The 15,340-nt window shown below is 41.7% G+C and overlaps 1 pseudogene; it reads right to left on the bottom strand.

Annotated features, from left to right (window-relative positions):
- LOC115648700 overlaps positions 1-15,340 on the bottom strand; it is a 36,898-nt pseudogene that overhangs the window by 3,106 nt on the left and 18,452 nt on the right.

Here is a 15,340-nt window from a genome sequence, read left to right as displayed (position 1 = left end):
ATGTACTTAGGTACTTTGCCTAGATGAAGGGACACATTCAGCAATAGCATAGTACATTGCATAGCTTACAGGCTAAACTGCACATATTAGTTTTACCACATACTGTTTGCTACTTCATATAGGTGCCTTGTATAGTAAATTTAATTTGATTCTTAAGATGTCACCATGGGTTCAATGGTCATCTAACCTCATATGCACTTCTGGTCACTGACTTCTGATGTTGTGAAAATGAGCTGTCTATTCCTCTTGACATTTGCTACCCCTCTCAACAAACATTGCTGCCTGACATCACTGCACTCAGTGGCTGATAACAAGGACTCATCTTTTTCTATTCTATAGGGTGGGGAAAAAGCCTCCCCCGACCTGCCCAAACAGCATTTGTTCAGTCAAGTCATGCAATGAGTTTGAGAGACTGATGTTACTATCCAAAGTCCAACCAATGGCCCATGTTTGCTGTTCTCAGATTCCTGGCAAGTAGAGTTTTCCCAGTGCAACAAACCGAAGTCGAAGGTTCCTAAATTAACACGCTGTGCTCTGGAGATGGAGCAGATAGTCAGCCAACCCCAAAATAGCTCCGGGCGGGAAAAGGTTTTAAGTAAGATGATCAGTGTTACAACCTGCCTACCCTCTTCCCCAACTATACTTTGTGCCAGACCCATACCTGGCACAAAATCCTTCCCCTGGCATGCCAGCAGAACTACACCCGTCAGCAAATTCGAGGGCTAGAGCCCTGGCTCCTACTCCCTAACTCCATCCTGTCCCCTTACACCAGGTTGGGATGCAACAGCCCCATGGAGATTGCTCTCCTTCCTGTGCTGCTACCCATGATCAGCGTAGCCATTGCAAGGGAGTGAGAGGGTACATAATGCAAATTCCAGGTCACAATCTTGCCATCAGTCATATGTAAATAGATCACACTATTTTAATATTTACAGTATTTATAAACATTAAATATGGGTAAAACTATTTGTTATAAGCTTTAATAAGGAATTACTAGAAGCAGCATGGTGTTTTGTTTTGTTTTAAGAACACGATGTCCATCTACCTGTTTTTCTCCCCAGTCCTAGGAAGAATCACCATTGGAATAAAAGCGCAAAAAAAAAATTTTTTTTCACATGATTTTGTGGTGTGTTGGGACGAGGGACAGGATGGATGCACCTGCTGGAGATGTCAAAATTGAACATTTTTCATAAGGCCATTAAACACCAGGAATACAGTGGTCACCATTATACACTACAGTTACCTTCTGAATGCAAAATGAGCTTTGCCACCATCTACACAGCATTCGTATACCTAGAACTCAGAAGTATACTGCAGTAACTACACCACCAATGCCATGATAATTTCAATGACAGCCACTGGATGTACATTTACACTGTAGCTTTTTCTTTTAGTCTTTTGAAAAAGAAAAATGAACAGCTTGAACAATCTGAATGTGCCGCCTGACTCACCTATGCAAGTTTTCTACATCTTCAATAGTCTCAGGCAATGTTTTCCCTTTGGTTTCAGGCAGCAGCAACACCAAACCACCAGCAATGAAACCAACCACAGCTGCAAATTAAACACAGGCGAAGACCAAGTTAGAACCCAACACACATCATCATGTGAGATATTTGATGCCATCTGGCTGCAATAATAATTGCTGAATTTAATTAAAACAACAAAGTTTGTAGAAGAGACAAAGGGCCAAAATTTGGTCTATATAATAGATACAGAATTTTTGCACACACGGTAGGTTCACAGCTTTTCAGGGGTCTCATTGCAGCATTGCTGAGATAATTATAGGTAGTAACATTTAATTATAAGCTACAGACTATAATGGTATCTATCAGGTTGGAAAGGCATATTTGACAAATGGCAGTCGGTATATCTGTATGAGATGAAATGTACTGGATTTATCGTCACCATGAGAACAAGATATTCAAAATTACAGTTCCTCTTTCACTCATTAAGTTCCTGGTTACCAACTTCATAAGCCCCAGTCTAAAATGTATGTATTATGAAGTCCCTTGTAAATAATATAAATATGCTCTTTATTTTTAATAATGTATTGCCTTCAAAGATAGTCTTCTAGCAATAATGCACTAGCCCAAAGACTGGAATTTTGCAGTATCTGGCCTAAAGTTTAGATTGACTAATCTCCAGGAAGTTTCAGCCTGTTTTGAAGAAGGCTGCTTACTAGTCTATAGCCTTTTTAAAAGATGATTACATGGTTGTCTGGCCAAAAAAGAGAATAATTGACAAGACTGAACTCTGCAACATCCTTAATAATCCATAAAATATACCTGACGGGCACTGTCTGAAGTTACAATATCTTGTCTCAAGACAGAGACCAAACCACATAAGAAAGAAAATGACTCGCATGAATCTTGTCAACAAACTGAAATGTGATCTGAATTTTGGTAAATTTCACAATCCTCTTAAATTTGTCAAAGCAACATTTGCTAGTTTGCAGCTTTTTTTAAAAAAGCACATAAACCATAAATATAATATGGAAGCAGACTGACTACATACACAACTCAGAAGTGAACTACTGGTTTGTTGTGAGTTGAAGGTTTTGTGAAGGGAAAAATATTTTCTCTCCTAGATTTGAAATCAGTTTCTCAGATTTGTTTGTCATGATAATTGAGGCATGGTTAATACACCTGAGGAACACTCCACAAGAAGGTAAGAAAATACTTACCAAAAACTATAAGTGGCAGCTCATGCCAGATCTCTGCCAGCCTGTAGACAATGAACGGGGCTAGTATCCCACCAACATCACACAAGGAAGAGCAGACCATTACACCAAGGTTCCTGATTTAACAGCAAAACAATTATAGCATTATATTGATCTGAGAAAGTTCTGTAGCTGGAGCAGAGTTGATCAAAATATTGAGCTGGTACAGAATACATCCTGCCATAAAATTGTGATGATTAACTATTTGCATTACTGCAGTGCCTCAAAGCCCAGGCATGAACCTGGACTCCATTGCACTAGACACTGTATAAACAGAACAAACATCCCTGCCCGAAAGAGTTTACATTCTAAGCATGAGACACGAGACAACAGATGGGGGGAGTACAAGGAAACAATGAGACTATTGGTCAGCACAATAGGCTGCGGTCTCAGCAGTCTAACCATAATAAAATACCAGAATAGAATCACAAGTCCTGAGTCTCTCCTGCCTTGCTCCTCATGAAGTCATTCACACCTGTGTAGCATGAGACTATAACCCTACCAAGAGCCAAGGGAAGGTTTACTCCTAATTTGCATAAGTGTGAGTATGTGATTCCCTGAGATTCAGAGAACTTTCTACAGTTTCGTGTGGGCTCTCTGCCTTGTGCTGATTGGCTGTCTACACCAACCCTCCCCATCCCTCACTGTCTGTCTCAGTTTCACTTAGCACCTGCCCCTCCTTACTTTCCTCTCATCTGTGCTGCCCTCCCTCCCCCACTTCCCTTCCCATTTAGCTGACTCCCCCTCAACATAAAAATATCATGAAATTACCCCTCTCACCCACTGTTTCTATCCTCTCTGTTTAGATCATAAACTTTTCAGGACAGGGACCATCTACTACTCCATGTTTGTAGAGTGCCTAGCACACTGGGGCTCTACTCTTGATTGGCCCTTAAGCACTACTGTAATAAACCTCAATGTAGCAGAGAATCAGGCTCAGAGTGTCCAATTAGAAGCTCCCATCAGATACAACAGAACTTTGAAAATATTAGCTTCATTATTTTAAATAACTGTCCATGCAGGGAAATGTTCAAAGGTCCGCCTAATGTATATGCCCATAAAAAACAAAACAAACAAACAAGCCTTCAGTAGCTTCCTAAGTAGAGCTTATAGGCAGAATGATCTTCATACAGGTTTCAAATGAGTGTATGGGAATCTAGCAGTTTCTAGATAATATGGGCTAAATTTAGATTCTTTCAGGGTCTTATTTTATTTTTTAAGTGATGAATGCATGCACCTAAAATCCTCTTATAAAACTGCTAGACAAAGCCAGCGTTTAGGCGTAGATTAATAGTTTCATAGATTTTAAGACAAGACCATTAGATCATCTACTTTGTATATCACTAACTCTTACATTTCATCCAGTTACCGCTGTGTTGAGCCCAGTAACTTGTGTTTGGCTAAAGAATATCTCCAGAAATGCATCCAGTCTTGATTTGAAGACTTCAAGGGACGGAGAATTCATCACTTGCCTTTAATACCAAAAGGTGCCCCAATCCACCAACACATTGGGGCTTCCAAAATTTCAACCAGCCCAGATACTTCCCAGTCCTCCTCAATACTGCTCCCCTCCTCAAACACACTTATGCTACTCCTATCTTCCTGCTCTCCCAGACACCCGACAGACTCTCCATTTCTCACTGATTCACTATTGTCTCTAGCCCCTTTTGACCTCTGGATTTGAAGAACAAGAATCTTGCTTTAATCCAGCTCTGCACATTCCATTTGCAGTATAATGTAAAAGGAGAAGTTGTAAAGGAATGGTCTGTTCCTGTATTAACTTGTCTTTTATTCAATTTTCTAAGTAATCCATTTGCATAATGTTCTTTTGATATCAATAGGTCTATAATTCTGGAGCATTTCTGTACTAATCGTTAAGTCAATATAAAATGCAACATATCTATCAGTTTCAACAGCTGCCTTTCACTTCGTGCTAGCCCCAGACAACGCACTCACCTCAAAAATGTTGGATACAGTTCAGTGTTTACAAAGCAAACCATTTCGAAAGACATTGTAATTCCCATTCTCCCAATGCAACCTACAGTCACTTTTAGCCAGTGGATATCTGCAGAGGAAACCGTAATTTCACTTACAATGTTTTCTGGAGGTTTTTGGGGCCAGTGGTGATTGGGTGGGCTGGGGTTATCTAATGAAACAATGTTATTTTTAGTAGAATCCAATAATCCTGTAGTACTTGAATTGTATTAGTTCGAAGGAACTGCTATTGTTTAATTGCACAAAACAGCAGATTAAAACAAATCAGCAACACGTGGGTTATTGTTAAATGTGATTCGCAAAGTTACGTTCAGTACCCTATTTCCCCAAGATATTTCCTATTAATTCTGATGTCTGCAAAAATGTAGACTTTCATTTACTCCATCTCACTTTTGAGAGCGGGAGCCAGGAGTTCAAGGAAAATCTCCAGCACCTGTCAGGGTCACAGGCTGCAATCACAGATGTGCTTTTGCAAACGTTCAAACCTAGACTATAGCGAGAGATTAATGGAGGTCCCCAGGAGGAAACACTGAGAAGAAAACTACTGAAACCTCTCACAACTCACCCTCAGGGATTAAAGCCATAATGAGACAGGCAGCCCCTGCCACCAGAGTTGCCACAGCCCAAGGATAGCGACGGCCAATGCGATTGATTGTGAGAAGGATAATGAAGGCAGCTGGAAATTCAACAAGGGCAGAATAGAAGAAATCCAGATACATGTTCCCACCAGCCATTGCCATATGCATGATGAGCCCCTGGTACAGAAGAGAGCTGGCCAACCTAGGCAGAGAACAGAGCCCATTCTTCTTAAGAAATTTGGTCAAAGAACAGAGCCCCATTTCCTCTTGGAACGCATATAAACAAACCTTCTGAACCACAATTAGGTCAATGAAATCAACTTCAGCTCTAATTTACTCAACAGTGTAGATGAAAGCCTGAGAGAAGAACAGTAGCAATTAATGCTAGCAAGCAGAAACTAGAGATAGAGTGTACAGCCCATAAAATAATGTGGTAGTTCAGGAACTAAGTGTTGAATATAAATCGGGTAGGCAATATTAATGGTATCATACACTAAGGCTAAAAAAGCTTTCGGCCTACTCATACTTCTAGCTCTGAGTTAGAATTATGGGCTTATGATCACTGAAGGAATAGTCCTTTGGCAAGAGCCCATTCTGCCCTCTGCATCCTCACCATCAGACATAATGGAGACTCAGATGGGCAGTTGGATGAGCAATTAGTTTTCTAAATAACTCCTCTTAACAGCTTGTATGGTTGAAAAGAGTTCAGTTGAGAATAAATTGACCATGCATCTGGGGAGTGAGTTCAGAAGGTAGGCAAATTCTCTTGGTCAAATGCCTGTATTACCATTCTCATCTTGCCTCAAAAGATAAATTTACCAACAACTGTTTCACATAAGGAAGATGTTAAGAGCTTGTCCGCATGGCAAGTTACTGTGTGGAGACCCAGGGTGTGAATCTACAACACTTCAGCTTACCATGCAGTAACATCCCACGGGGAACTACTACAGTGCGCTGAAAGGCCAGGAGCTTGGCATAGTGCAAGTCTTTCACTGCACTGCAGCAGTGTCCATGTGGCGAGTTACTGCATGGAGAGCTGGTGCACCGTACTGTCACACTCTGGCTTGCTGCACAGTAGCACACCACATAAACAAGCTCTAAGACTAGGAAATTCTGTCATGGCAACATGGATTTGTCTGTGTTGGGGGTCAGCACCAGCAGATCTACAGAGATTCCTAGAAGCTGATTGGTGACTAAGGGCTGCAGACAAAGCCAATGGAGTAACTTTGGCTTTGTCTATACCACTTTGGCTTTACATCAATAGTTCCGCCACCAGGGACAGCTCAGTGGTTTGAGCATTGGCCTGCTTAAGCCAAGGTTGGGAGTTCAATCCTTGAGAGGGCCACTTAGGCAGGGGAAGCTCTAGGTATTCTGCCACCCCAAGCACGGCAGGCAGGCTGCCTTCAGCAGCTTGCCTGTGGGAGGTCCCCGGTCCCGCGAATTCAGTGGCATGCCTGCTGGAGGTCTGCTGAAGCCACGGGACCAGCGGATCCTCTGCAGGCATGCCACTGAAGGCAATCTGCCTGCTGCCTTTGCAGCGACGGGCAGAGCGTTCCCCCGTGGCTTGCTGCCGCAGGCACGCGCTTGGCATGCTGATGCCTGGAGCCGCCCCTGCACTTAGGGATCTCGGGCAAAATCAGTACTTGGTCCTGCTAGTGAAAGCAGGGGGCTGGACTCGATGACCCTTCGGAGTCCCTTTCAGTTCTAGGAGATAAGTATATCTCTATTATAAAAAAAAAACTGAATGTGTCCACACCACGGCTGCTTTACATTGATTCAGGTGAGATGGTTCCTTCAGCCAGTGAACCTCAGTCCTCAGATGAGGGACCCCTCCCTCACGGTATTCCTTAGTTACCTCCCACTTCACAGCAACTCCCTCCACCACACTTTCCCCAATAGCTCCCCATCCCCTGGGGCTAAAGTCAGGCCTGGGATAGAGAGACATTTCTGGGTATGGCAGATACCATGGGGGGAGGGGTGTCACACTGGGGACATAGGGTGCAACTATCAGACCTGACATTGAGCCAGTCGAGCCAGTGCATTGCAGTCAACCGTTACCCTGATTGAGCCTGCACCAATTTAGGCCACCCTAGTTCTTACCCCTATCCAATTTGGGGGTAATTGATACCAGTTTTTGTCTCTTTACAGTTGACTGAAGCACTTGTCTATATATACATAATGTGCTCTTAAACTGATGGAGTGGGGACCAAGTGTAACATCTCTGTGTGTAGAGAAGTCCTCTTGTGGCCCCATAATTCATCCAGTGGTGACCAGACACATGAGGTCATCATGGCAATGGAGCTAAACTAAAACCACAGTTAAGAATGCTAGCTTGTACTGTTCCAGTGATCTCCCCTGACAGGACTGAGAGTAACCGAGAAATTTTCCCCAGCAGTACAGGAAGACAAAGGAGGAAGAAAGAAAGTCTGCAGCATGAAAAAACTGAGTTCTGAGTGCAGAAAATGGGGTAAGACAAAACTGGAACTTTAATGCTTTGTAATAAAAAAATTAAAGTTGTCTTTAAGACTTACCAGTTATACATCAAAATGAACGTGTGTTTCCGCATCTGAGGTGTCCTGACAAGGTCCATGAATGAAGGACTCAGATTTTCCCCATCTTCCTCTTCAAGGTTAATATTCTACAGAAGAACCAGTGCATTGTTAATTAAGGGCTAAACTGGGTGATAGAAATTGATTATGTTAAAGCAAACAGGAAGGGAGGGGCTTGTGTAAATCATATTAGATATGTTACTTAATACAATACATAAAAGCTTCCTTGGAAATGCACATTGCATTGTGATTCTTCCATGGGATAAGGAGGAGAAGGATCACAATGATAATGAGGGAATTCTTTAACTTCACTTCAACAGTTTTAGCTGTTCCTTAACTATTTGATTTGGTGTTTCCTAAGCAATTTCTCCAGGATTCTAAATACATTTCCTTTTTCTTTAGTCTTAGCTGAACAGGTCATGAATCAGCAGCATTGCAGTGCAAAATGTTTCAGCTCTGGAATACACAAAAACCTTGGCACAGTACTGACACCTGGGGTATATTCCTAGCCTTGTTTCAAACCTCCTGCATGACATGGGGCAAGCGTCTGAATCTCTCCTTGCACCAGCTTCCTTATATGTGCAATGAGGAATAATAGTTATCCAGCTGGGACTGAGAGGTTAACTTTGATATTTACCAGCATGTAGAACTCCTCAGGTGGAAAGCATCATAGAAAAAACCTCTATAATGTTCACCTACAAGCATAAAACCTCAAGCACACCTGAAAACGGGCAGGCAGCTTTTTCCCATTCTTTTTGGCAATATAGTCCACAATCTTCATGGCCTTGTCATTTTGCTTCTGAGATATCAGCCACCTTGGGGACTCAGGCAGACACCTGTAATTCAAGCAAGCAGATGCTGCCAAACAGAAAACAAAATGGTGCATCCACAATGAACCCAAGCTATGGAGACAGTACTTCTGTTGAACAGTGACACTATTTTCAGCTTTTCAAGAAAAGAACAGTTTGCCGTGCTGCAAGATGAAGTTGGAGGAGCAGCCTTGACAGGAGCTCAGTTTTACTGGAGATGAACACACTCATGATAAAACAATAAATAATATGAAAACTTTGCTATAAGAACCACTCATACCACTCGGTCAACCAATTTACCCATCTGATGACTCCTCTTGAGGAGCCATTTTCCAACTATACCATCACCAGATGAGAGAGAGAGAGAGAGAGAGACACACACACACACACACACACACTCTAAAAGCACTGGAACTCTCATTCTATCTACTCATGTCAAATAAAACTCACACAAATAGATATAGGAAGAAAACAAAACTATTCCCCATAATCCCCACTCTGGGCAGACGACTCTTCACGACCCAAGTGCTCATAAAAAGAAAAGGGTGAAAGTGAAATGACACAAGTTAATTCTTTTAAACAATACATCAAAATGATCTACTAAAGAGCAACCTATTACTTTTGGTTGTGCTGCAAAATAGTGTAATTTTTTAAAAATTCTGTGCAACAAACCACTTTAAATAAAAATACTTAGCCATTGGACAATGACCACTAATTAACCACCATTTCAAGGTGATGTCAGTCAAATTATGGCCTTAAATTTTTTAATAAATTTCCCTTTAAACAAATGTTCAGTTGATGCATATATAAAATTCAATTTCTTCTGTCAAATTATTTTACATCCAATTTTCTTTAAAATAATCCACTAACAGCATAAGATAACAGAAGTTTGATTCCTAAGAATACATTAGACAAGATGTGCATGCTATAATACAACCAAGGACTGAACATTAAAGGAGACTATTCCCACTCTTTGTTGGTGTAGATCTGCTGTTTGCATTAACCAGAGTAATGTGCACGCAATCAGTATATGACATTCTCCCACAGCTCTTGATCCTCTCTCTTAGCTGAAGGGAAATACCACTGTAAATCTTCTGTTGAGGTAAATGAAAGTGCTTACCAGTAATAGAGCAAGAAGAGGAAGCATGGTAGAGTAACAGTAAGCTGCAACCATCTCCAGTGAGGAATAGCATAAGCAACACCATCGAGCAGAAGTAGTCCAACTGAAAAGGCCGCTTGATAGAGAATTCCCACTGTCTTCCTATGACTTGGGCCAACAATTTCTGTGACTGAAATGTATATAATATAAGTGACAGTTCAAAACAAGAAGGAAAACTGATGGAAGAACCAAGAAACCCTATTCCAGAAACAAGGAGTTTCAAGCATTTCAGGAGATATAGATTCTTTTCAGGGAGTCTGGAGGCAAACACTAATTCCCTGAAGAACATTGCTTAAAAATTCTAGATTGGGGTAGGCAACCTATGGCCCGTGTGCTGAAGGCGGCATGCAAGCTGATTTTCAGTGGCATTCACACTGCCCGGGTCCTGGTCATTGGTCAGGGGCTCTGCATTTTAATTTAATTTTAAATGAAGCTTCTTAAACACTTTTAAAAAGTCTTTTTTACTTTATATACAACAATAGTTTAGTTATATATTACAGACTTATATAAAGACACCTTCTAAAAAACATTTAAAAGTATTACTGGCATGCAAAAACCTAAATTAGAGTGAATAAATGAAGACTCAGCACACCACTGCTAAAACGTTGCCAAACCCTGTTCTAGATTTTTGCATAAAGTCTTAATACAAATCCTTTGATATTTGTAGACCAAGCTTAATTTGCTTAAGAAATTTTATTTTTATTAGATCATTGAGGTCAGTAATTATGTTCTTCCTGACTGTACTGTGATTAAATCTTATTTTCTGTTATAGCATTCCATGCTTAAGTGAAACACGATCACCAAAATTTACATGGGATATTTTACTGTACAGTACAACACTATCCTAAATAAAGTTCCCATAATGTATAACTGAAGGATCATATTGTGCAAGGAGGTAATAATCCTTCATTGTATGACTTATGTGAAGTGGGGGGGAGCTGTTCCACTCATGGATTTAATACTCAAATCACTAGAATGATTTTTTTTTTTTAATATATACATATACACACACACACACACACACAGGACTGGTTGATACATCAAGTTTTCTTCATCTCAAACTTCTGGATAACTGCATTAGCTCGATGTTTCTGCTACAATGTTTAGCGTATAATAGTTTAAAAGGTTGGCATTTCAGTTTGTCACCCTCAGAGTTAACACTCCACTGATGTGAACGAGGCAGTTCACACCACTCAGAGCTATTGTTTAAGAACTGTCCATTTTACAGATTCAGGAAGACAGAATGCTTAAGCCATGTAGCATTTGAAAGATTTTCCTTGCAACTGGAAAGGAGAAAAGTTGATATTTTAAAAAGAAAACCTAAATTCTGCAACACCTAAGGGATCCCTAATGGCACCTTTAGCACCTTGGGCAACAGCGAACTATATTTAACAGACCATATAAAACCAGTGGTCCCCAACCTTTTTGTGGCCAGTAGCATATTCATGTTTTCAGAAGAGTGTGGTGGGCGCCAACAATTTTTCAAGGCTTATTTTGTATTTGTACATTAGATAATACAAAAATCATCATATTTACTATTACATAATATATGAATTCATAAGCTAAAAGGGTAATTTTACATGCAAAAGGTATTAAATTATTCAGCAATTGCTCTTTTTTATCTACCTGTAAGAAAAATTAAGGAGTTTTTACAAAATAAATATCAAAACAGTTTTCATCTTATTTATTTTTAATAAAGTAAAACATTGTTGAACTGCTGATCCAAATATATTTATTATTCTTACTTTAACATAGAATGAAGCCTGCAGCCCTGGAGTTCTCTGTCCCCAGCAGGCATGGAGCCGTGGCTTCTCTCAGCTTAAGCCGCGGCCCCGTGCCTGCCATGGACCGAGAACACTGGCACCTGCAGCCCCGGAGTTTGCTGTCCCCAGCAGGGGCAGGGCCGCAGCTTTGCGCTGGAGAGAAGCCATGGCCTGGCACCTGCTGGGGACAGAACACCGGCACCTGCAGCCCCGGAGAAGTAAAAAAGAAACCGCAACCCTGCGCCTGCCAGGGACAGAGAACACCGGCGCCCGCAGTCTGCAGCCCCGGAGTTCTCTGTCCCTGGCAGGCGCGGGGCTGCAGCTTCTCTCCCCTGCTGGGCACTAGGTGGGCGCACAAATTCCCCGGCAGGTGCCATGGCGCCCATGGGCACTGCACTGGGGGCCACTGATATAAACAAGCAAACAAAAAAACAAACTAATACTGGATCAGTGTAGAGTGATATAATCAGAGTGACACCATCACTATTTGAGCAGGGCTGGATTAACACATAGGCAAATGAGGCATATGCCCAGAACCCAAACTTGGGGAGGAGGTGGTGATGAGGTTTTTTTTTTTTTTTAAAAACCAATGCAGATTTTTGCACAAATGGAAAAAAATTCATTGGGCAAGTCTACACTACCTCTAAAGTCAATCTAATTTACGTCACTCAGGAGTGTGTGAAAGATTCTCCCGCCCCCCCCGGAGCAATGCAAGTTAGATCGACCTAAGCACTGTGTGCACTGGCGCTATGTTGGCAGGAGACACTCTCCCACTGACAGCTTCCACCTCTCACAGAAGTGGAGTAATTATGCTGCCAGGAGAATGCTCTCCTGTCGGAATATAGTGTCTTCCCTAGATGCGCTACTGCTGCACTGATGCAGCTGCGCCAATGTAGCTCTTCTAATGTAGACCTGCCCACTGATTTGAGTGGGTGGCATTGCAACCTGATGCATGGGGTTGCAGCACTGCTCAGATTTGGCCCATCCATCCCCGTACTGGTGAGTAGTGCCACAAGCAGCAGCAGGACAAGCAGCCGGTCCAGCAGATCCACAGCTTGGCCATGGTGAGTGTACCTTACGACTGTTTGCTGTGATTCACGTTAGAAGTTGGGGCCCAGAAGTGTGTGTTTGCCTAGGACCCAGCGATGGGTTAATCTGGCTCTGCATGTGACCTCTATTACCTTCCCATCCTCGGATACATTTTCCATTCAAATGAGCATGCACTATCAAAGAGCACCAAAACAACTTCTGCCTTTTTCTTGGTAGGTATCTACTGTACTTGAGTTATTGTTTAAGATGTAAAGCCTGGGTTTGCCATTTATACAGAAAGGAGCAGTAAAGATTCCTCAAAGTTATTTGTTTCCTCACAGTCCTCCTTTACCACTCCCTCCTTTCACTCTGTTTAGAGAGCACTGGAGCCTGAATAGGGATGTCACACCAAGCTGCTGCACCCTTCCCTCTCTTGCTACTGGGGACTGGGAACTGCATCTCAGGTAACAGCCTCATTTGACATCACTATTCTGATCTGCCAAAGATGTTAGGATCTGAGGAGAGAAAGAAACGGATCTCTCTAATGTAAGCTAATAAGTAGGGGGAAAAATCTCTGAGCAAGTCATATATACTTTCAAAAAGCAGCAAAGGGCCCTTTGCTGCTTTCCAGTTCACATTTAGTCCAATGAATTGCCAGGTTTTCCCTTCATCTACCATCACCAATATTACTCCAGGGAAAGCACTAGTCTTACTCAGGATGTAGCCTGCTGCCCAGCTGCCCTTGCTGACCAGTCCTTGTACGAAGCGAAAGATCACCATCCAAAGGTAGCTTGGTGCGAAAGCCACAAGAACTCCAGAGGTGGCATTTACAAGGATTGTCACTATAAGGCAAAGTTTACGGCCAAACCTGAATGGGAAAAGAATTACAAGTACAAGATCAAAATACAGACAGACACACACCAAAGTAAACTGTTAAAAGCTCCATGGAGCATTTAGAAAATCCAATCATTTGTCTATTAGAAGAAATCGACCCACATTAATATTACAGAAATACATTTATATGGTGTTAATGGGGGCCTAGTCCTCACCTACCATTTGGGTTAACTTCTCCATTGCTTTGTAATTCCATAAATGCTTTTGAGCAGTTTGGTTGAAACCAAGTATCCCAAATGATAGGTGAGCAATAGGCCCACATTAATACGTATAGCTGATAAAGGTATCCCTTCTTGTCTATTTTTGGAATTAGAGTCTGTGTTATTAAATATGAAGGAAAGATACCTGCAGATGAATATAATTACACTGCAGTTTCTTTTGAAGTGCCTATGTAGTGAGAGGATTAGGAGTAACTAATTTACATACAAAGGGCCCGATCCTGCAAACCATGAATGTTCAAATCTTCCATTGACATGAATTGAAGTTTCACATGTAGAGAACTCACATGATGAGGCCAGCAGAGCTTGCAATGCAAAGCAATTTGGAGGGGGAGCGGAGGCATAGGTGGAGGGGAATACATTGTTAGGAATGTGGGCACATCTTTTTCCGGTGACTGGAAAAATGGTTCTAATGGTTTATAACACGACGTGCCCTTCCTGTACCCAGAGCCAGTGATATATCCTTAATCTCAATGGGAGTCTACAATGACTTCATACCCTAGTTCTGAACACAGTGCTGTGGTTATGAAAATCACTCATGTCTCGTATTTGCATTGATATTGTATCTATTTGGCAATCTCCGGCTATTATTTCTTGATAAGCAAACCTTTAACAAAAGGAAACAGGATGTTTTCATATCAAAATTGCAATTCATACCACAGAAAGACAAAATGACAACTCCAGCTCAGAGTTTCCTGGATTTTGTTAACAATCAATATGTTTATAAACTGTGTCTGGGTTTTTTGCACGTTATCACTGTGAAATATACTGAAGAGCACATGAGCACTGCAGGGAGGAAGCTTGAGGGATCAGGAAAGATCCGCAGCTACAAAAACCCATAGAAATCTCAGAGTCTTTGATATGTTTTTTTAAGACTGCGAGACTTAGGAGTGGTTTGTTCATTGAAAAGCACATGAGCATGCTGTTACTCAGATGGATTTGCCACTACATTTGTTTATTTTTAACTGCTAAACATTGATTAGGAATATCAGCTATGTTTTAATATCCCACACATACCTGTCTGCTATGTAGCCAACGTATACCGAGCCCAAAAGAAAGCCAGCATTCACGCAGGACTGAAAGAGATCCACCTTCCAGGAGTCCTCACACACCAGGTTAAACTGAAAAGGCACATCACAGTTAGACGGGAAACTAAGTGAATATATCCACTCCTTAAAACTAGAAACTGGTTGATACCAACAATCACTTTAGCCTTATTAAAACAACATTCTATTCCAGGGTTGATCCTGCATTTTAAGCATCCCAGAGTCCCCGAAGTGGTTAGAGACATAGGCATGCAAGACCAGGCCCCTGGATAATTCTACTGATATCACCTGTATTTCCCATGCATCTAATCTTGTATGACTAGAGAGATATGGATGGGGGGGCGGGGGAGAACCACACCTGTTGCTCAGTATTAGAATATCACCCAAAATCCCCAACCAAGATTAGGACTCTCTTGTGCTAGGCATTGTATAACCATAGTTAATCACTATGTACTTGAACATCCTTGGACATAGACATGCAGACAATTCTGGTCCCTTTGGCAGCTTCCACTAGGGGCTGGCAGCTATGGTCCCAGCCACGATTCAGCTACTCTTACAGGGTGTAGAATTTTCTTTGCAAT

Source organism: Gopherus evgoodei, chromosome 3 (assembly GCF_007399415.2).
Source record: "Gopherus evgoodei ecotype Sinaloan lineage chromosome 3, rGopEvg1_v1.p, whole genome shotgun sequence".
Classification (NCBI taxonomy): domain Eukaryota; kingdom Metazoa; phylum Chordata; order Testudines; family Testudinidae; genus Gopherus; species Gopherus evgoodei.
This window is presented reverse-complemented; position numbering and strand designations above follow the sequence as displayed.